This window comes from Callospermophilus lateralis (genome assembly GCF_048772815.1).
Source record: "Callospermophilus lateralis isolate mCalLat2 chromosome 10 unlocalized genomic scaffold, mCalLat2.hap1 SUPER_10_unloc_1, whole genome shotgun sequence".
In the NCBI taxonomy this organism is placed as follows: Eukaryota; Metazoa; Chordata; class Mammalia; order Rodentia; family Sciuridae; genus Callospermophilus; species Callospermophilus lateralis.
Window position 1 is genome coordinate 200,199 of NW_027510151.1, and position 21,885 is coordinate 222,083.

At 43.3% G+C, this 21,885-nt stretch overlaps 1 pseudogene; it reads left to right on the top strand.

Moving 5' to 3' along the window:
- The window catches only part of LOC143639861 (leucine-rich repeats and immunoglobulin-like domains protein 1), a 29,940-nt pseudogene extending 18,081 nt beyond the window's left edge, over positions 1 to 11,859 (top strand).
- Positions 11,860 to 21,885: the final 10,026 nt, after the last annotated feature.

Below are 21,885 nucleotides of genomic sequence, written 5' to 3' on the forward strand. Positions count from 1 at the left end.
CACTTCTGAAAGAAACCACAACCCCACGCCTTAGCAGACATTCCCTCTTCTCCTGGCCACCAGCCGTGGTGGTCACTAGTCCACGGGTGTGTGTGACCTGCCTGCTCTGGACAGTTAATATGAGTGCTGGTGGACGGCAAGTGGCCTGAGGAACTCTTCTTTTCTTACTTTGCTGGGTATTCTCCCCCAGTGGGGGGATTGGATCTGGGGCCTGAGCTGCCCGCACCCCTGAGCAGTTTTGTTTTATATTTTTAATATTTTTTTTAGGTATAATTGGGCACAACACCTTTATTTTATTTGTTTATTTTTAATGTGGTGCTGAGGATCAAACCCAGCGCCTCACACATGCTAGGTGAGTGCTCTACCACTGAGTCCCAGCCCCAGCCCCAACCCCTGAGCATAGTTTTAAAGCATCAGTTCCTTTTCTGTGACTGAGTGACATCCTGCTGTATGGATATAGGTTTTGTTTCATCCATGCATCAGATGGCGGATATTTGATGGTGCTTTGGGGATTTTATGATTAATGTTGATGTGAACATTCATGCACTAGTTATGTGAATTCTCTTGGGATTGCACCTGGGAATGGAATCTTTGGGTCCTGTGGTAGCTCTAGGTGTGACCGAAGAACTGTCAAACTGTTTTTTCAAAGTGGCTTCAGGATTTTACACACCTGCAGGCAATGTACAGGATTCTGGTTTCTCCTCATGCTTGCGGACACTTGCTATCTTTTTTATTTCAGATTTTGCTAGTGGGAACACAGTAGAATTTCATGGTAGTCTTAACATTTCCACAATGACTTATGATGTTGAATAATTTTCTAGATTCTCATTGGATTGTGCATAGCTTCTTTGGAAAAATAGCTACTCAAGTCATTCATTTCTCTATTTTGTTATGAGTTATCAATTCTGAATATTAGCACATTCAGATCTATATTTGTTATGAGTTGTCAGTTCTGAATATTAGAATATTCAGAATATTAGACCTCATCGGGTCTATGATTTGTAAATACAATTTCCTAGTCTGTGAATTGTGGTGGTGGTTTTTCAGTTTCTAGACAGTTGTGCAAAATTTTTTTTTAGAAATATTTTTAGAGCCAGTTGCAGTGGTGCATGCCTATAATTCCAGCAGCTTGGGAGGCTTAGTCAGGAGGATTGCAAGTTCAAAGCCACCCTCAGCAATTGCGAGGCACTAAATAAACAAACAAGAAAAGAATTCCATTTACAATAATTTTATTCTGGGGGGGCAGGTATCAGGGATTGAACCCAGGGGTGCTTAACCACTGAGCCACATCCCCAGCCCTATTTTGTATTTTATTTAGAGACAGGGTCTCATTGACTTGCTTAGTGCCTCACCATTGCTGAGGCTGGCTTTAATCCTGCCTCAGCCTCCCAAGCTGCTGGGATTACAGGTGCATGCCACTGAGCCCAGCTAAGTGTAATATTAAGTGTGGATTTTTCAAAGATGACCTTTATGAGGTTAAATAAGTTCCTTTCTTAACCCTAATTTTTTGAATATTTTTATTATGAAAATCTATTGGATTCTGTCTTGTGTGTAATATATTTGTGTGTGTTTCTGAGATGACTGTATAGGGTCCCCCCCCCCTTTGTTTTATTGATAATGGTCTAGTACATTGATTTTTGAATGGTAAACCTTGCTTTCCTGGGATCAACCTAACTTGATTATAGTATGTGATTCTTTTTAGGTGCTGTAAAATTCAGTTTGCTGGGATTTTTGCTGAAGTTTTTGCATCTATACTTATAAAAGACATTGTTCTCTAAGTTGTTGTTGTAGTTGATGTGTGTGTGTGTGTGTGTGTGTGTGTGTTTGTGTGTGTGATGTTTTTCTTAGGTGTTTGTTGTTAGAATAATAGTTGTATAAAATTAGTTGGAAGATATTCTCTTTACATCTACTTGTCCAAAAAAAGAAAGAGGAAAAAAAATGCTTTGGAAGTTTTAGATTGGTTCTCTCTCTAAATATTTGGTAGAATTCTCTTGAGTCTGGGCTTTTCTTTATAGGAATTTCTTAATTCTACATTTAAAAATTCTTAAATTCTAAAGTGTCTCCTTAGTGTTGAGCCAGAATTTGTTTTTTCTTGAGTCAGTTTTAGGAATTTAGTCATTTCAGCCAGGTGGTCTGGTTAGCTGGATAGAGTTGTTAGAGTGTTCCCTATTTTCCTCTGGCTGGAAGAAGGTCAGTAGTAGGGTGCCCTTTTTTGTGCCTTCTGTTTTTCCTTCCTGCCTACTAGTTGAGCTAAAGGTTTTTCAATTTTGTTGATATTTTCAAAGAACCAATTTTTGCTTTGCAGTGATTTTCTCATTTTCCTGTCCTCCTCCTTTCATTTCTGCTCAAATCATGATTAATTTCTTTTTCCTGCTTGTGATGGTGTAGTCTATTCTTCTTTTTCTGGGTTAAAAAACTGGATTACTAGTCCTAAACTTCTTTAATACAGGCTTTTCCAGCAATAAGTCCACGAGCACCATTTTAGGCATAGCTTCCGAGACTTGAAAACTAAACACATCGTTTTCATTCAACTCAGAGCATCTTCCAGCGTCCCTGTGACTTCTTCTCTGCTATGCGGAAGTGCACAGCTTAATTTCCACAAGTTGCTTTCCAAATACTCTCTTCACTGTGGATTTAAACATTGTTCCATTGTCATCAAAAAAGATACTTTGTGTGGTTTCCATCTTTTTAAACTTATTGGACCTATGTTTTGACCTAAAATATAGTCTTATCTTAGAGATTGTTCCGTGTACATTTCAAAAGAATATTCTGCTGTTGTTTGATGAAGAGTTTCATGGGTGTATATTAGAACTAGTTTGTTTATACTGTTGTTCAAGTCTTCTTTATCCTTGTTCATCTGCCTAGTTTTTCTGTCTAGCTTTTCATTGGAAATAAGAGTATTATTGTTACATTGTCTGTTCTTCTCTTCAGTTCTGACAGGTGGTGCTCTACATTTTGTAAAGCTCTGTTAGGTGCACATATTTATAATTTTTATGTCTTCCTGATGGATTGACCCATTTGCATGATAAAATATTTTGTCTCATATTGGGTGACTGTTTAATTGTCTTGGGATCTAAACTGCCTCTTGTAGGTAGTGTATACTGGGTCATAGTTTTTTTATCCATTATGGTTCTCCTTGCCTTTTGATCAGAGTGTTTAATTCATTTACTGTTTTGTTTTGTTGTAGGAGGGGGTACCAGGGATTGAACTCAGGGGAACTCAACCACTGAGCCACATCCCCAGCCATAATTCATATTTTATTTAGAGACAGGGTCTTACTGAGTTGCTTAGGGCCTCACTTTTGCTGAGGCTGGCTTTCAACTCATGATCCTCCTGCCTCAGCCTCCTGAGCCGCTGGGATTACAGGCATGCACCACCACAGTTAATTCTTGTAGGTAGGGTCTGGTAGCAGTAAATTCTCTCAGTTTGTATATTTTTTAAAATCTGGGAATGTTTTAATTTCATCTTTATTTTTGAAAGATAATTTTGCTGCACCTGAGATTTCCAGACTTTTTAAATACTTTGAATATTTCTCCCTCTTGACCTTCCTGGTTTTGGATAAGAAATCAGCTACAAATATTTTCAAGGATCCCCTGTACTTGATAAGTTGTTTTTCGTGTGCTGTTTTGAAAATGCTTTGTCTTTGGCATTTAACACTTGAATATGATGAACCTAGCCTTTTGAATGAATTTTGCTTAGAGTTGATTAAACTTTTCAGATATGTGGGTGCATGTTTTTCATCCAATTTATAAGTTTGGGTGCATCAGGGCTTCAAACATACTCTCCCTGCTCCTTGTGTCCTGTGCTTGGACTTGCATGATCTGTGTGTTGAGATGCTGGATGCTCTTGCACAGATCTCTGAAGTTCTGTGTATTTTCTTCATTCTCTTTGATTCTCAGACTGGATATCTCCACTGACCTGTCTCAAGTTCACTGACTCATCTGCAAGTTCAGTTCTGCTACTGAGCCCTCTAGGATGGATTTTTTAAAAATATTTTTAGTTGTAGATGGACACAATACCTTTATTTTACTTAGGTTTTTTTTTATGTAGTCCTGGAGATTGAATCCAGGGTCTCACCCATCCTAGACAAGGGCTCTACTAGGGAGCTACAGACCTAGTCCTAGGGTGGATTTTGTTTTGTTTTTATTTGGTTCTGAGGATTGAACCCAGGGCCTTGTGCATGCAAGCCAAGCACTCTACCAATGAGCTATATCCACCCTAGGGTGGATTTTTAATTTCGGTTACTATACTTGTAAATGCCATGGTTTGTATGTGATTCATTTTTATAGTTTCTGTTCTCATGCTTTAATTCTCTTAGACTAGTTTTAGTTTTTCAAGTAGTTTTATAATAGCTGATGTTGTTTAAAACATTTTTTGAGAGAGAGAGAGAGAGAGAGAGAATTTTTAATATTTATTTTTTACTTTTCGGCAGACACAACATCTTTGTACGTGGTGCTGAGGATTGAACCCGGGCCACACGCATGCCCGGTGAGCGCGCTACCACTTGAGCCACATCCCTAGCCCCTCTGATGTTGTTTAATGAATCCAAGATCTCAATTTCCTCAGGGACAGTTTGTATTGACTTTTTTTTTACCTGTTTCATAATTTGTTGTTGAAAATTGGACATTTAAGATAAAATAATATGCTGGGTGCGGTAACACAGGCCCCATCCCAGCTGCTCAGGAGGCCTATGCAGTAGGATCTTGAGTTCAGAGTCAGCCTCAGCAACTTAACAGAGGTCCTCAGCAACTCAGTGAGACCTTGTCTCTTAATAAAGTACAAAATAGGGCTGGGGATGGGGCTCCATGTTCAAGTGACCCTGGGTTCGATCCCCAGTTCCAAAAAAAAAAAAAAAGTAAAGTGACATGGCAAGTCCAGAGTCAGATCTTCCCGTCCTCCCCCAGGGCTTGCTAGCCCATCACCGTTCCTTTAGGGCCTCTCCTAGATGAGTGTTGTGGAGCCTGCTCTGCACAACCCCTTGAGTTCCTGCTTGGCTTGCTAGTGTGTAGCCAATAGTTGGACACAGAAGTCCTTAAGTCACGCCCATCAGCAAATCCTGGGTCCTTCACCCAGGCCGGGTATGTATGTGCTGGCGTGTGCTCTCACTTCCTGCTTGTGTGTGTCTGCCATCTGAGCCCAGGCAAGAAATGAGGGCTCCCCCGAGGTCTTTCCAGGGTGTGTGTCCACCCTGCACGTGGGCGTGCACTTCCTGATTCCCAGGACTCTGGTGGACCTCACAGAGCCTGCTGCTGCTATCTCTTCCACCTGACTTTCCTTCAGTTTCAGTGAACTGTCCTGTTCACCCCGACGGCCACAGTCACCTTGGACAGTGGCATGGTTACACAGTGGCCACTATTTTCATCAGATGCCTGGGGACAGGGCTTCCTGTGGTGAGCCTTCTTCATGAGTGGGGCTTTCTAGGTCTTGGCCTGACAGATCACACAGTGCCACTGCTCAGATGGGGCTTTTGGGGGAGCTCCACCTGTCCCCTCAATGGTTGCTAGCTGCTGAGTCTCAAGGCTGTCACAGAGTGGGGTGGAGGCAGGTAGGACTTGGGTAACTCATAACACCAGAGAGCTCCTATCTCTTTCCAAGAGGTCTCCATTTTCTTGAGTCCACACCCTGTGGATCATTGTGTTTGATTTTCCAGAAATTGGAACCGTTGATTTTGACCATTTTTTTTGCAGTACTTTCATCATTTTAAGGGAGTTCAGATTTCTGGGAGTCCCAACATTCTGTAAGCCATTGTGCCAGAGTCCTTTGTGCAGCCACAACAAGTGGCACCTCTTGTGTAGCCGTATCAACAGGTGCAGTGGGTGTGGGCCTCTAGGAAGCTTCCGGAGGGCTGGGTGACCAAGTGCTGGTGGCCCATTTCTAGTCCAGGGGCGTGCTCATGGCCTCACCTGGGTGGGGCCTGGTGTCCCTGGCCTGGTTTTGTGCGAGCGTGACAGCAGCTGGTCCCTCTCTCCTCATAGTGGCCCTTCTTTCCCCAGTCTACTTCCCAAAGCCACAGATCATCACCCAGCCGGAGACGACAACAGCTGTGGTAGGCAAGGACATCTGGTTCACGTGCTCAGCAGCCAGCAGCAGCAGCTCCTCCATGACCTTTGCCTGGAAGAAGGACAATGAGGTTCTGGCCAATGCCAACATGGAGAACTTCCCGCACGTGCGCACCCAGGACGGGGAAGTGATGGAGTACACCACCATCCTGCACCTCCACAGGGTCACCTTTGGCCAGGAGGGCTGCTACCAGTGTGTCATCACCAACCACTTTGGCTCCACCTACTCTAACAAGGCCCAGCTCACGGTGAATGGTAGGTGCCCCCGTTGGTCTCTCCCAGGCACCCCGCCCTGCTAGCTGCCCACTTAGGAGAGGATGAAGGCTGACCTGCGATCAGACCGCACTGTACACTGGGTTTGCCCAGGGCAGGTTCTGCAGGTTAAAGCACCCTCTCCCTGGACTTTGGGTGACTGTTGGGAGGCAGGGTGAGTGGCAGAGCTGAGCCTTAAACTTCTCTGGAACCACGCAATTCAGTTTCTAGGTCCCGTATCCCAGACCCTGGGGAAGCTGTGCCCTTGAGTGGGTGGCACAGCTGTGGAAGCACAGGCTAGCTTGGGCAGGGGCAGGTCCCCACCTCTCAAGACAGCAGAGAGCAAGACAAGTGTGGGGGAGGGTGGGATGAGGTCCTGTACTCAGAAAGCAGCTTGTCAGAGCTGCTCTCTTAAGGGCTGCTATTTTTGGAGGGGGACAGGAGGAGTGTGAGTGGGCATCTCCCTGAGAACCCGGGGAGATTTTTTTCATCATTAAAGTACCAGTGACAGAGTTGGCTCGAAGTTTATCAGAAGTGCCAGCAGGCTGCGCTCAGTCAGCCCCGCAGACCACAGAACAAACTTGACCACACTCAGGTTGTCTTGGCGTATTCTTAGAGAGGCCACACTGCCACCTCAAGACTCAGGCAACTAAGTGACTCTCTGCCAGGGCATTTGTTATTTACACCAGGTAAATGAGGTCCTGGGGTGCTTACCCACATCCCAGCCCTTTCCTATATTTTATTTAGAGACAGGGTCTCACTGAGTTGCTTAGGGCCTCACTAAGTTGCTTAGGGCCTCACTAAGTTGCTGAGGCTGGCTTTGAACATGATCCTCCTGCCTCAGGCTCCTGAGCCACTGGGATGACAGGGGAGGGCCATGGTACCTGGCTGACCAGAACAGCTTGGACAGGAAGCTTGGTGATGCCTGCCATGCAGCTGGACACTGACTCTGGTGTCCCACTGCTTGCTGAACCTGAGCCAGTGAGCCCAGTGCTTCTGCCTATGTGTGCTCAGCAGCATGGCCCTCAGGCTGCCCTGGGGATGCATGGACCTTCCCTCTGTGATTGCAGCTTAGTGAGCAGGTATTTCTGTTTCTCAGGCTCTGTCCTTGTGGCTTGTGAAGGCAGGTAAGCCTCAGGCCCCAACTCCCAGTGTCCCACCTTTGTGACCCATTTCCTATGAGGTGCAGTAGGCAGAATGTCAGCCATAGCCTGGGACTCCATCCCCAGATGGAGTGGACAGGTGGAGGAAGTGCCAGGCCGTGGTGGGGAGAGGCTGGCACTTTCCCTGGGAAGCTTACTGCTCTTGATTGAGGTGGCTGTAGCAGTCCTGGGCTGGCGGTGGCACAGGGCGGGGAGGTATCGAGCAGTGGCCCTCGCACACTGGGGGTCTCTGCCCCAGAGGTGTTCCCTGCATTTGCAGCCAGCTGTCCCCTGACCTCCCCCTTTGTGTGTGTTTTCCAGTGCTGCCATCATTTACCAAAATGCCCCGAGACATTGCCATCCAGACTGGCACCATGGCTTCCCTTGGGTGTGCGACCACCGGCCACCCCAACCCCCAGATTGCCTGGCAGAATGACGGAGGCACATATTTTCCTGCAGCTCGGGAGTGTCGCATGCATGTCATGCCAGACGACGACGTGTTTTTCATCACTAATGTGAAAATAGATAACTTGGGCATTTACAGCTGCACCGCCCAGAACTCAGCAGGCTCTGTGTCAGCGAATGCCACCCTGACTGTCTTAGGTTAGACCCTTGGTATACTCTGCGGGGTGTGTGTGTGCGTGCATGTGTAGGAGTCTGAAATGGCACTGAGGGGAAGGCCTGCGGAGTTGCTCTGTGAACCCTGGGGTTACGGGAAGGTGTTGCTACTGTTTGAAATTTGGGGCTGCTTTTAGGATTTTTTTCCTCTTTTTAAAAAAATTGTTTGGGGTCCTGTGGATTGAACCCAGGGCACTCAACCACTGAGCCTCATCCCCAGCCCTATTTTGTATTTAGAGACAGGGTCTCACTGAGTTGCTTAGGGCCTTGCTAAATTGCTGAGGCTGGTTTTGAACTTGTAATCCTCCTGCCTCAGCCTCCTGAGCTGCTGGGATTACAGGCGTGCCCCACCACCATGGCTCCTATCTCTTTAAAAAGACTAAAGGCCAGTTCAGTGCCAGAACCTTGAGCAACTGGTGACCAAGGAGCATGCAGGAGGGGTGTGGTCTTAGTCAAGAACAGGTTCACAGCACAGTTTGGGAACAGGAACCTTTGTGACCAGAGATCAGCCATCTTCTGAAAAGCTTGCCATGCTGGTGGAAGCCCTCAGGTAGGATTATGCCATGTCTTGAGAACCAAGCAGACCACAGCACTGAGGCCCCAGAGTGAGTGTGCTGTCTCTTGATCTCTTGCAGAGACCCCATCCTTGGTGGTACCCTTGGAAGACCTCGTGGTGTCTGTGGGGGAGACGGTGGCCCTCCAGTGCAGTGACTGGCAGCCCCTCCCCCCCATCACCTGGCTCAAGGGGAACTGCCTCCTGAGCCTCACCGACAGGCACCACTTTACCTCCGGCAACCAGCTGCTGGTGGTCTAGAACGTGGTGGTGGAGGACGCGGGCCAGTACACCTGCGAGATGTCCAACACGCTGGGCACGGAGCGCGCTCACAGCCAGCTGAGCATCTTGCCCACGCCTGGCTGCAGGAAGGACCACCATGGCATCTTCACCATTACCGTGGTGTGCAGCATTGTTCTTATGTCGCTGGTGTGGGTGTGCATCATCTACCAAACCAGGAAGAAGAGCAGGGAGTACAGTGTCACCAACACAGGTGAGCATGGTGGCCGTTCATTTCCAGGGCAGGAGAAGCCAGGTCCACACTCTTCAAGAGCTCTCATGCTCTGGGAACTCCAGGACCTCTGGGAATGTGGTTCTGGAGAACTGAAGCCTTGGTCCTGCAGACACTCGGTTCATACTCAGGGCAGAGCCTGAAATGGAACTGCCTTGGGGCTGGGGCTGGGGCTCAGTGGTAGTGCACTTGCCTGGCATGAGTGAGGCACTGGGTTTGATCCTCAGCACAGCATATAAATAGATAAACTAAAGGTCTATTGACAAGTAAAAAAAAAAAAAAAAGAACTTCCTGCTGATGTCCTCCTCATAAATGGAGGTGGATTGTCCCTGAAGCATCACAGTGCTGTGGATTTATTAGTTCTGTCTCCCTTCCTGTCACTCTTCCCCGTCTTTTGTGGTCTCACATGCTTTTGACCTGGGCTCAGGTTCAGCTCGGGTCTGGGAGGGCCTCCTACCTGCACCAACTCCTGGTCTCTGCGCAGCCTTGATGGCTGTTGCCAGGGGGTCCTGTTTGGGGCCTGACAGTGAATGTGCATCTGCATCTGTTGTCACCGCAATCCTGAATATTTCAATGTCTTATCTCCTTGCAGATGAAACTATTGTGCCACAAGATGTTCCAAGCTACCTCTCTTCTCAGGGGACCCTTTCTGACTGGTGAGAAACCTCAATCAGGACTGAGGGTGGCCATTGGGCCAACAAGCACATCGAGAGCAACAATAAGGCCTCTGACACAGTGAGATGGAGCTCTATCTAGGTGACTGTCCTCCGTAGGTGGAGATGGCCTCTAGCTCCCTATTCAGGTGTCTGGCATTAGGTGGGAGGGAGCATCAGGTGAACGAGGCAGCTGCTGGCCCAGGCCTCTGTTGTTCAGCTCAGTCCTGGTCTGTGCAAGCTTTGCAGAGGTTTCAACATCCTGTCTCTCCGGAAGGTCACCATCTGGGCTTAGCAGTAAGCCTCCCAGTTGGGATAAGGTAGGACCACTGTCAGAAACAGCTGAAGGGAAACCCCTGAAACCAAGCCCTGCTTCCACAGTTGGCCCTTGGTATCTGTGGGTTCGATCTTCTACACACTAGAAATATCCAGGGCGGAGAAGGTGCATGCACATGCAGCACATGCAGCCTTCTTTTCCTTGTCATTATTCCCCCAAAACACAGTCTAATAGCTGTGGACACAAAGTTACATTTTACTAGTCACAATGCTTAATCTAGGGTGACTTACATGGGAAAGTGTATTCAGGTTATGTGCAAATGGTGTGTTATTATATACAAGGGACTTGAGCATCCCTGGATTTTGGGATCTGTGTGGGGGCTCTGGCACCATGAAGGTACCAAGGGATGCGAGTGCAGCGGCAGTGCCCAGACCTGCTCTGTATTCCAGACTCACAGGGAAAGCTCTCTGCAGGGGGCGCTGTTTCAGTTGGTGGGAGATTGTGAGCGCTTGCTGAGCTGAAGGCCGGGCCTGAGAGAGCTGCTCCTCTAACATGGTTGCAGATTCTCAAAGACTGCTTGCTGGGAAAGTGGTACTAGAAAACAGGCCCATTGCCAGCTTCGTGGTGGCACAGTAGTAACTCACACTGATAGAGAGACTGCAGCAGCAGCCCCACCCGTCCTGCTCCTCAAACTCACTGAGACCTCCTCTGCAGTTTCTAACCTGGGGAGTCTGTTGCAGGTGTGTGTCTGAGAGATGCGGGCCTCTTCCCAGAGGTTACGTCCACAGCATCATGCAGAGGCAGCCCAAGCTCTGTGTTAGATACAGTAAAGAGCCCTGGAAAGTGTCAGAAAAAGCCACAGGGACACCTGGTCCACCTAAGATGGGTAGGTGATGCTTCCACCAGGAAAAGCAGTGCCTTTTTGAAATCAAGATCTGGGTTGACCCACTCACTAAATGAAGAGGGGAGATGCCTACATTTCCATCTAGCACTCCCTAAATTGGGTATTTAGTATATAAACAGGAAGCTCTGGCCTGGTGCCCTTTTAATTCTAGATGAGTGTGTCTCTTAGTTACTATTTATGGTACAGTAAACCTGAGCAATAATTTTCCAGAATAATAAGCAACATAGGGGGTTTTAGTATCTGTTCACCAGGGCTGTTTTGAGGTTAAATTTCTAATTGTTCAGAAAACTCTTAACCCTGCCTGGTACCTAATTAAATTGTTGGGGTTTTTCTTTTTTCTATTTTTTTTTTTTTTTGCCTCTGATCACAGTAGTGTGACTACATTCTCTAAGTACAAGATTAGCTTAATCTGGGGCATGTGAGCAAGAAGGACCCCATCTCCACTAACGGTGTGGCATGTGCCCAGCCTTTTCTGTGAAGGTCTTTGGTGAGGGGGCGTTTGTAGGCCGGGGACAGGACCCCACTTGGGTGCAGGTGGGTGGCCTGTTCTATGGGGGTGGCTCTGACCTGGCCCATCTCTCCTTCAGAACCCAGTGGCCCTCTCGTGTGCAGTGACTGCAATGCTGATGTGGACAGTTACTCCAAGGAGCAGGCCCCCCACCCTCAGCCCACATGCAGGGACAGCACACAGCCAAGTGCACTGTGTGGGCAGGATCCCAGCCAGGGCGACCAAGGAGACTCTCCACATCATCCTTGCAGTGGGGCCGGGGACAGGTCCCTCTACCCCAGCAAACAATAGAATGCCGACATCCTTGAGGAAGCCGGCAGTGTCCCTAGATGGAAAAGGTGATCCCTTACTGTCCTTCTGGCCTCCCTGGCAGCTACACTAGCTGCCACAGCTGGTCATGCTGGAACTTGGCTCTGACGGCCTTCTCTTTCCCCAGGGGTCTTTGCCTGTACTCTATAGTGAGGCTGTGCGACGCGGACCCCGCAGACCTTCAGCCCTGCCCTGTGTTCCCTTCAGGCAGCACGGAGCTCCCAGAGGCCTCCTTGGCCTTTCCTGCAGGTTGCTATTTCCTTGGAGGGGGGTTAGGAATAGTTCTGGTGCCTTAGTGCATGGTGGGAATTAGAGACAAAAACCACATTTGTTTCCTGGGGTTCCTGGTGGGTTTGGAAGGACGGGGAGTCCTTGGTGTTGTGTGCTCTTCGAAGTTACGTTTAGCCTGCGTTGGTGGCTCCTGCAATGTGTCTTTGCTGTGAGGGGCTTTTCCCTGGAGCCTTGCTTCTTTGAGGGGTGGAGTGAAGGTTGCTAATCCACCACAAGCCATGAGTTAGGACGGTAGGCCTTTCTTCCTTCTCTGAAGCTCACTTTTTCTTAAAAGCAAATGTCATCTTGTCCATGTCGCCGGATTGTTAGCTGAGGCTTTTTATTAAGGCAAAGGCTGCTGGTGTTGGTACCTGTGGATTTTTCAATAGTGACGTTTTAATTCTGCCAATATAATATTACACTGGGGGTAAAAAAGATCAAGTTCTCACCTTCCAGGGCTAGCTCATGTCTACTGAGGAGCCTGAGCAGGCCCATCCATGCCCTCCCTTCACATAGACGGGACTGGGTGTGGACTACATAAGATTTAGCCCTAGACCTGGGTGTGTTTACACTTTTGAGACCTGTAGCTAACTGTCTTGTGAGTGCCAATGTGTAATTCACTGAAAATTACATTGAAACAAATAAGGTCCTTAAAAAAATCTCAAAGTACATTTCTTTAGCCAAAAAGCTGAAGGGAGATATTAGCCAAATGGCTACCTATGTCAGATGTTCCTGTCAGAGGGCATCATTGTTCCAGAGGTCATCATTGATCCATTGGTTTGTCCTCAACAGTTAACTAATAAATGTTACTTCCACAAAATATGTGAAGTTGCTGCTTCTGAGAGGCAATGTGAAAGAGGAAGTATTACTTTTATGTACAAATTTATTTATTTATAGAAATTTTGGTACAATGTACATTGAAAACATGTAAAATATTGAAGTGTCTAACAAACGGCACTGAAGTGTCTTTAATAAAGGTTCATTTATAAGTGTTGAGCAAATGGCAGGAATGAAAATTGGGATATATGGTGTCCTTAGGGAGACAACAAATGGCTTCTTTGGGCTAGAAAATGTATGTGCAAAGCAGGTTTGCAGGTTAGAATCATGCAACTTATTCAGTAAATATTTATTAAGCATTTGCTAGACACTTAAGCATAGGATACCATGGTAAGCATGATAGAAAAGTTCTCTTAGGGAACCTGTTAGTCTATTAGGGCAGGGATATTAATTAAGAGCTATGATAAGGACCACATGGTAAGATCTAGAACAAGTTTCAAGATAAATTGTCTTTGAGGAAATACTGTTTAAGCTGAAACCTGATGGTTGAATACATATCAGCTAAGCACTGCTTGGAAAACAGTCTACCTTCTCTAATCCTCTAATGTCCAAATCCTGTTAACCAAATTGTGCATTATGTGTTCAGTAGTCAATACAAATGAGTTACTGGTACTCTAAGCGATTGAAATTGGCATGAAAAAGAAGTATATTTTCCATTCCTGGTCTAGAAGATACCATGCCAAATATAGCATGACATTTCTTCATTTTTAAATGCAAAAAAGATAATGATTTTAAACATCTTACAAACAGCAATTTGTTTCTTCACTCAAGCTTAACCAAATTTTGATAGAGTAAGTTCAGTTTTTAACATAATATATGTCACTTGGATGGTAAAATAGCATCCAATTATATGTTCAGTATCTGATGAGAGTCCAGAGGTAGGATGCCAAATATTTTAAGTTGTGGGTTTCGGTAGCAAGATTTGCCAACTGGAGTATATAATGAAATATATAATGAGATAAGCCTAATGTATTTACAGGAAAAGTAGAATTGATGAAGAGGTCTAGGCTCAATAGAAAAAAGATGAAAGGTCAGAGAATTGCTGATAGAGTGTGCAAAAAGGGAGATGCCCAAAAACTGAAGAGAAGACAATGAGTGACAAACATCACCAAAGAAAGTGGGTAAGGAATGAGGTACTGAAATATAAAGCATCAGAAAAGGGATAGTTTGGGGGATGGCAGGTTTTAGGGTGTGGCCATGGGAGTAGATGGATGAAAGAAATGGAGAAAAGCAAGTAACTGTGATTGTATCTTGACATGGGTGGAAGATGGTGAGGTTTAGTGGTGCTGTCAAAGCTTTAAGTCGTGTGAATATTTTCAAAAATCTGAAAATTACCCCAGTTGGGGAATTTTCTCAGTAACAGGGTATATGCAAGAATCTGATTTAATAATCAGCCTACAATCCCCTATAGAAAGAGGAACAAGGAATTGCTTAGAAGTGATGGAATGCAGACAGGATGCAGCTCTGGCATAATCAAAAAGAGATGGCCATACTTCAGGCAAGGACTTGTGAGCCTGGGGTGGACAGATTGAGTATGAGGTAGAGTTCAGTGGAATAAAATGGGAAGAAATAGCTAGGGGCTCAAAAGAACAAAGATTTGGAAACATAAGTCCTTGGTTGAGAATAATAGAAATGGAAAAGGAACTACACAGGCTCAGGCTAATGAAAAAGGTGATTAAAGCTAGGGATAAAGGTCTTGATGGTAGTTGATTTTCAAACTCTTTCTAGAGCTTGAATGTTAAAATGTTTCCCTATTGATGCAGACAGGAGTACTCAGCTCTATAAGCCAGACAATAATCTCTGCCCAGTGGCTTACTTTCTGCCTTAAAATATGAGGCCTCTTAGGAGGGAAGTAGGCATAGCCAGGTAAGAGTCATGGTGACACATTTAGAGTTCTTCTGTTTTCATACAAACAGATTTGCACACAAAGGAGTGCTATCTTATGTAGGGACTGCCAGGTGGAATCATCTTGGGCATTAGCTGGATCAGTTGATGTTAATAGGTGTTTGTCAGCTTTCCAATGCTGTAACCAAATAACTGAGATAATCTTCATTAATAAGGAAAGTTTTATTTGGCTCACAGTTTCAGATGGTTGCATGGCCCCATGGCTTTTGGGCCTGAGGTGAGGCAGTCCATCATGGTGGGAATATGAAGCACTCCTGCACGTTTGCCAGAGAGCCAAGAGAGACAAGAAAAGCCTGGGATATCAATATACCCTCCAAGGGCATTTCTCCAATGACCTAACTTCCCTCCAATAGGCCCCACCTCCTAAAGGGTCCACCATCTCCCTGAAACACTAAAGGCTGATAACCACAATTCTTTAAGACATAGGCTTTTGGTGAACATTTATCCAAGTGATAGCCATGGGTTTACTTGTGTTAGGATTCAGGGTTAATCCCATTCTTAGCATGGATCTGAGGTGAATTCAAAGTTGACCAGAAGTGGTAAATGGAGAGTTGGAAGAATGTAGAAAGAAAAGATAAGTTGTCTTGCAATTTTTCCTGTACACAGGAAACTCAAATTCTATATAACCATGAGAAGCCACAATACTGAAATCAGATCCCTATCACTTTTGGAAAGAATTTATAAAAATTTTCAAAATCTAGCTCCCTTGAACTGCATGACCAGATAAAATTGAGGCAGCAGGTCAAAGAGTGGCACAGATCAATATAATTGTGGCTATGAACACATTGACAATCTAAGTCATTTAGGTGCAAGTCCTTAAAAATAATTGCAAAACAGTGTATGAATTTTAGAGACAGTCTATTTTACCTACTGAAAAAGAGCAAGTTTATTCTCTCCAATAGAGAGAGAAGTTTGAGGCAGACACAATTTACCTCTTTCACCTATCTACTTTGGACAAAAATCTGCAGAGACTGATGATGAATGCTGAGGATGGGAGCCTTGTTCTAACCAGATGAGGACACATGGATCTTTAATGTTTCCCACAGGTACAGAGGCAGGCTCTAAAGACAGGTATCCTGGATATATCCTCAGTGTCCAGAGTATCTTTCAGAGAATGGAATCTTTCAGAGTACAACAAACCAAACAAACACCATCACCAAGTTCAAGAAAAGAAAAGAAGGGTAACCTGGAAAATGCTTAGATCACAAGTGACCTTTTAAAACCAATAAAAGATGAATGTGCTATATAAAGACTCAATAATAACAATGCAAACAGCAACCAAATGTTCCAGAGGACAATGGCATCATGACATTAATAATATACTAACAGGCTGGGAACATAGGTCAGCTTTTCTTTGTGTGGAGTGATTTTTCTCTTTGCTTTTAATGATATGAGGTAAGCTCATAATTTTTATTCTCAATGGTAGATTTTGCTCCCAAATTAGTTATGTAACCTGATGCTCTATTCAGGTACCAGTGTTTTTCAACTAATATTTTAAGCAAAAGGAAAGTGAAATGACCTGTACACTTCCAAGTTCATTATATTTTCCCATTTGGGGATATACTTCTATATCTCAGAACATATCTCCATTGTTAAACAGCACATGCCTAATTGCATTAATGAAGGTATGTATTTTATTATATATTTATAGTTGTGGATTTCACTTCACTTACAGTAGCTATATATTAGTACTGAATTTATTTCCAAGTGGTTTCTCATCAGTCAAATGACTCCTTTAAAAATTCCAACTCATAACACAAGTATTGTAACATTCTAAATTTCCTAGACTCAGAGTATTGAGATAAAGAATCATCTTTGACCAAGTGTGTTGGAGGCCATGTATATAATATATAATTATATATAAATATATATTTATTCTAGTTATTAAGGCAGAGAGGACACTCTTTCAGAAACTCCTGTGTGGAATACCCCCACCCCCACCTCCACAACAAGAATGCCTGGATCATGCTGTCCTAACTCACAGCCTTAGGATCAAAGAGCCTCCTGGAGATGGGTGTCGCCTGCCAAAAGCCAAATAACCTGTTTATTGTGGCATCCCTGCCACCTAAAGAAGCAAGCACCAAGAAAAGACTCCTCCCACATGGAAACCTTATACATACTGATACCCTTTGATCTGTACCACTATAAATAAAGCAGGCACAGGCTTCTTCTTTGTTAGAAGCTAGACCCTTCTAGTAGGCTCAACTGGCCATGCCCCTGCTTTACATATATTCTTGCCTGTTTGTCTTTAATTTCTTGATATATTAGTTTTATAATTTTTATTGCACAGCCAGCCCATCACTCCTAGGGGTACCCACCCTCCTCGCCCACGCAGGACATGAGCAAGTCAAGTCTACACAAATTGCAAATAAAAGAAAGCCTAATAGAGGCTTCATTCAAACATCTGGGTTTAAGATATCAAAAGAAAATTGTAGAGGGCTGGGGTTGTGGCTCAGGGGTAGAGCATTCATCTAGCATGATCAAGCCCTGGGTTTGATCCTCAGCACAACATAAAATAAATAAATAAAATAAAGGTATTGTGTCCAACTACATCTAAACACCATTAAAAAAAGAAAAATAAAGAAAGAGAAAACTGTAGAGGTTGTAAAGGAAGAACACCATTGCTGGCTCATACAAAATTTTCCGACAGTCCCATATTAATCTTTGTGGAATTCCACTAGGGAATATTAAGGACAAATTGAAAAAAGCAGAATCTGCAATGAAACCTAAAAGGTGGGATATAAGCTAAAGGAGATGTGAAGTCTAGAAAGGATTAGCTACTGAGCACCCAGAATGTGATAATGAGCAAAGTCCATCTGAATTCAGCAAGTTCATGTGCTACAAGCAGAATGAAAGGCACCTTGGCTTTACATTTTCCTTTAATGTAGACTCTTAATATACTGCATGATATGTTGGCATGTTGGCCTATTTTAAAAATTAGACACCAAAGAATTTGAGTATTATTCTGTTAAAATTGGAGTGCACACAGAAAAGAGTGTTTGAGCAGGAGAAATAAAATGAAAATTTCAGGACTCTTTATCTGGCAATAAGGTATAGGCTCAACTTCAGGCCAACTTTGAACAGTTAAAGGCAATATTCAAAAGAGAAGGAGTGAAAGCCTGACTTGAATAAATTGAATAAATTAGTATATACATGGAAAAATAAATTGATCTTTGAAGAAGAATTGGAATAAATTAGCAGCTTGTTAGAAATAAGGGGTTTCTGATTAGTTAATTAACTCTCTGTTAGAAATAAGGGGTTTCTGATTAGTTAGTTAACTCTTTGATAATTCTTAGAAATACATTCAATAATTATGAAATATACTATAGAACACTTTTTAACCTAACTGCTGAATTTTCTACCTGGGGCCCAAAGTCAGTTTAATGACATTAAACTCGCCAGGAGGTGAGTATGCCTCATGCACAAGCATCAATCAAATAATAAAAATGTAGAGATTTTCAGAGAATAATAAGCAATAAAATGTGCATTATTAGCTCAGCCAAGTATGTATATAGTGTTTCCTTTGTTTCTTCTTTCCCCTGCCGCTACATATTTGGTTTTTGATTCTTTGTGACATCTATTGGAATGCCTGGAGACAAGACCCAGCTTTCCCTTCAGATTGTCCAACATTCTTGATACCTGCCTGTGGTATACAGGCTCTGGTCTTCAGAGCTGTGCAGTTTCTCACCGATCTCAGCAATAGGTTATCAAACTTAACACATCACATCTTTGCTGATTTCTGATGTGAGCAAATGGATCTTAATGACTTTCTAAAGCATAGACTCACTTCCATTACCATTTAATTTTTTTTAGAGAGAGAGAGAGAGAGAGAGGATTTTCTTTTTAATATTTATTTTTTAGTTTTCAGAAGACACAGCCTCTTTGTTTGTATGTGGTGCTGAGGATCGAATCCGGGCCGCACACATGCCAGGCGAGCACACTACTACTTGAGTCACATCCCCAGCCCACCATTACCATTTTTTGAGACCTTTGCTCCTATTTAAAATCCTAAAGAGTTATCTGCCCCCAACACCTCCATTCCCAATTCTTCGTCATGTATATATTCTTGTCCTACACTCAAACAGGACAATGTTGCCCTTATCTACAAAAATTTACCAAACATCATTTGGTTTGGGACTTGGAATGCTCATTTAAATCAATTAAAAACATTTCCTGTTTCCTAGTGAAGTGAAATTTAAATTCCAGGTCACTTGGGGAGGTAATTTAAGGAGCTGGCTGTCCCCCAGCACTGGGATCATGGCAGGAGACCTTAGATAGCTCCCTGCAGTTGTTTTGCCTCTTCTGTTGGATGGCCATGTCATTGATAGATGGTGCCTTGAAGGTTGTGTATGCACTGTGCTATTGTAAATGTCGTGGGCACTAAACCATGAGTGAGCTTCATTTTTGTTCTATTTATTTTGGAATGGACAAGACATTATTTTCTGTTTCTCGAAACAATACTGCCAGACCTCTGAAACTGATTGGAAAGTGAGATTTGGGCCTTTTATATCTGCATTGTTAGGAAGTATAACCACAGGGTTCCTAAGAGGTCACTTTACAAATTCATCCATTCATAAAAGGCATCACCTGATTCTGCCTAGCTTTATTTGACTTTTTGAACTGTAGAATATTTTGTTTCCTGGCCAAATGGAAAAATGAGACCAAAGAAATGCCCAAATAAAGATTTCTTAGTAGAAATCACTTTGGATTGAACTATTATTTCTCACGGTCGTTAGCAAATAGCCACCTGTCTCAGAGAAGAGACTGAATTCTTCTAATGGAACTTAGCTGGAGCAGCCTAAAGCTATGACTTGAACAACAGTCTGTTTGTCTCCCTTATTCCTTCCCAAGGGTGGTCTGGCATGAACTGTACTTTCAAGAGACATTAGTTTCTAGCATGCCAAAGCCCAGGTCCCTTCATTTAAAATGCTTTCTGAACACTATTTTACATAAGACCTTTTGAATAATTTGAAAAATGTTGGCTGTAGCAGAACTAGACATGGTTTAATTTTACCATAAGATGCTTCAGAGCAGAGTGGAGAAAACTTCAGATCTGGCTCCATTGTTTTTAACAGGGATGCTTCCTCTTGTTTATTTTGGGGAGTGTGGGCAATGCTATTCCAGAGGTTCTCCTGAATTCCTTCTTCCTTTATTTTTCTACATTGAATGTTCTGTTTCTGCACCTATATTTTTGGTGAAAATTTTCAGAATCAAAATGCAGCCACTTGCTGGGAGCTGTGGTGCACACCTGCAATCCCAGAATTTTGGGAGGCTAAGGCAAGAGGATCACAAGTGCAAGGCCAGCCTCAACAACTTTACAAGGCCCTAAACAACTTAATGAGACTCTGTATCAAAGTTAGAAAAAAAAAAAGTTAAGGGGGATGGGGCTGTGGTTCAGTGGTTAATTACATCTGGGTTTAATCCCTGGTACTGTGATAGTAGGTGCAAATGTGACTCCATTTTGTTTTATGACTTCATCCTGTAAAACAACCATGCCAAGTAGAAGAGTAATGATTGGAGCAAGATGTTCTTTTCCTTTTGCTATAGAAACCTTTAAGAACACGGAACTACCAAATGGGGTATTTTGTTTCTGTAACTAGGGTAACAGGGCTCTGTTTCTGTAACTGGGGTGACTGGGCTAACTGTGATTGGTTAGGCTTTCCTCCGCTTGACTGCACTGTCCCGCTTCTGTTACCTGGCTTGCTTGCATTGGCTAGGCCCCCTGAACATCCCTTTTGCAGTTTTCAGGCTTATAAGGAGTGCCCTTGCAATTGTTCAGGGCTGATCAGGGGAACAGCTTTATGTTCTGGTCAGCCGCCACTGGTGTGCTTCAATAAAGGCTTGATTCGATTATACATGAGTGGTCTGGAAGTCCGTTTATGAAACCCTGGGACAAAGCTTTAACTATAACAGTACAAAAAATAAAAAATAAAAAAGCCTCCCATGATAATTTCCTTAGCATTTCACAGCTTTCGCCAACCACGAAATTGCAAAGCCAAAGGCATTACTTTAGTCTTTTATTTTAAAACACCATATCTCACTTAACTACCAGCTAAAAATTCACTCCAAGATTCTGTGGCTTTTTATTGCCTTGCTTGTCAGCTATTTCTCATTAAATTTCTGTTGCCAGAAGAGTTAAATATCCTGGATATTTCTGTTGCCAGAGGAGTTAAATATCCTGGATACGTGGAGTCTATAATTTTATTTAATTTTCCAGCAAGCAACTGCAGAGTTATTTCTGATTTTCTGCAGTTCACAAGTTTTTGATCATACCCAACTTTAAATCCTCTTTCTTTCTTTCTTCTTTTTTTTGTTTTATGGATCCTAAGTTTATTCATTCTGTTGTGCTGTTACTTTCTTTGTACCAGTCCTTAGGCTACTATGAGCCAATAGCAGGACAAATCTTCAAACCAAATCCTGCTCCATTATGTAAATAAAATGAATAACATTGAATTCATTATCTCAAATTTTTGATACATCACCTATAAAATAAAACTTTGTAGGTTGCTAAACCACACCATCAAATTCCTGTTCTGATAATCTGCCCATACTGATTACCAAACATCTCTTCTTACCCAACTCAACCCTTGCAGCAATTCTGCTCTTCCAGATATATGCATAGAAATGGTTTGAATAGATTTCATGTCCATAAATAATTATATTTAGCATATACACAGAATTTTATGATTTCACCCTTACTTATGAATTAATTTGCTATAGTAGATTTAATAATTCCCATTACCAACATTTTATGCTTGGATGAAATAAAATTCAGAGAATAACATTTCAAATTGCCAAAACTAGATTCTGCCTCTGTAAATACATTCATTTTTTAAGTTCTGAAACATGTATTTTCCCTAGTCTGCTTTGAAAAGCAAATGCAGATTTAACTTTTACCAATATACTCAATTTTAATTCCTTTACTTCAAATGACATTCAATTTTGGCAGATAAATATGACTTTCCAGTTATTTCAAAAAATTAATTTAATTACATGATTTCACAGCTGAAATCTATTGGAGTTCTTTGTTTTTCTAACCCAGGGAACATAAGTGCAGAGAGAGTTCAAATTACTTGTTAAGTTACAC